General features: G+C 40.6%; 1 pseudogene; it reads left to right on the forward strand.

Annotated features, from left to right (window-relative positions):
- Window positions 1-810: 810 nt before the first annotated feature.
- Window positions 811-1,403, forward strand: LOC103584394 (annotated as a pseudogene).
- The last annotated feature ends 203 nt before the right edge of the window (window positions 1,404-1,606 follow it).

Below are 1,606 nucleotides of genomic sequence, written 5' to 3' on the forward strand. Positions count from 1 at the left end.
CATAAGAAGGAAAAAAAAAATAAGAAGGAAACTGATTGGCCTACAAAAAGCAATTTTTAATTAATTAAAATTTCTGATTAAACATCTTCCCTTTTTCTAAAACTCAGGAAAGTTCTATTGCTCAGTCTGGTCTGATGAACAGGGAATAGAGCCAGGAGTCAGGAGACTTGTTTAATCCTTTCTCTTTCAATGATTAGACAGGTTCTAGTTTCAAATCACCAGGGGATCTGGATAAAAATGCAGATTTTGCATAAAAATGCAAATTGCAATGTGGGGTGGGAGCTAAAACTATGCATTTCTAACAAACTCCCAAGTGATACCAATGCTGCTGGTCCAGGTACCACAATTTGAGTAGCAAGAGACTAAATGACTTTGGATAATATCATGTAACCTTTTGTGCATTAGGTTTTATATCTGTAAAATAGAAGTAATGATGCCATGTCATGTATGCTCATACACATGATAAATACAGAAAGTGATATTTATGTTAAACTGCCTGGATTCCTAAGGATAAATATTATACAAAGTCCATGTATTATTATCTCCCTAACCCTCCTAAGGACCTTTTACTCCGGGAAATAACTAAAAAGGCTTTAGAAACAAGCATATTTTAATACCCATCTATGTAAATTAACACCTATTCAGTCTAGGACCTCTGACTCTAAAAAAGAGAATGCTGATGCAGAAACACTTAAACACAAAACAACTACAAGCATTCATTAATTAAAGTTAAAAACCTTCTGTGTACTGGTTCTTTGGGTTGCAAGAAGGTATATAAAACAGGCATAATTCTTTCCTTTCCCAGCAGCCATAAGTATGCTCAGGCTTCAGAAGAGGCTTGCCTCCAGTGTCCTTCGCTGTGGCAAGAAGAAGGTCTGGTTGGACCCCAATGAGACCAATGAAATTGCCAATGCCTACCCCCATCAGCAGACCCAGAAGCTGATCAAAGGTGGGCTGATCTATCCGCAAGCCCGTGACTATCCATTCCCGGGCTCAATGCCAGAAAAACACTTTGGTCTGCCGGAAAGGCAGGCATATGGGCATAGGTAAGTAAGTGAAAGGGTATGGCCAATGCACGAATGCCAGAGAAGGTAACCTGGATGAGGAGGATGAGGATTCTGTGCCAGCTGCTCAGAAGATACCGTGAATCTAACAAGACTGACCGCCACATGTATCACAGCTTGTACCTGAAGGTGAAGGGGATCATGTTAAAAAACCAGCGGATTCTCATGGAACACATCCACAAGCTGAAGGCAGACAAAGCTTGCAAGAAGCTCCTGGCTGACCAGGCTGAGGACCGCAAGTCTAAAACTAAGGAAGCAGGCGAACGCCGTGAGGAACGCCTCCAGGCCAAGGAGGAGATCATCCAGACTCTGTCCAAGGAGGAAGAGACCAAGAAATAAAGTTTCCCTCCTATTTGTACACAGTGGCCTCGGTGACTACATAGATCAACCGTTCAAATAAAATAAGCCTTTATCCACTAAAAAAAAAAGAAAGGCACAAGATGTGAGTTTAAGAAGAGCACAATAGAGTTGTGAAGGAAACAAGACATACATTTAAATCATTAAAGACAGTAGCTAATTAAGTAGAAAAATGACTGGAACAG

Source organism: Galeopterus variegatus, unplaced genomic scaffold (genome assembly GCF_000696425.1).
Source record: "Galeopterus variegatus unplaced genomic scaffold, G_variegatus-3.0.2 Scaffold53179, whole genome shotgun sequence".
Classification (NCBI taxonomy): Eukaryota; Metazoa; Chordata; class Mammalia; order Dermoptera; family Cynocephalidae; genus Galeopterus; species Galeopterus variegatus.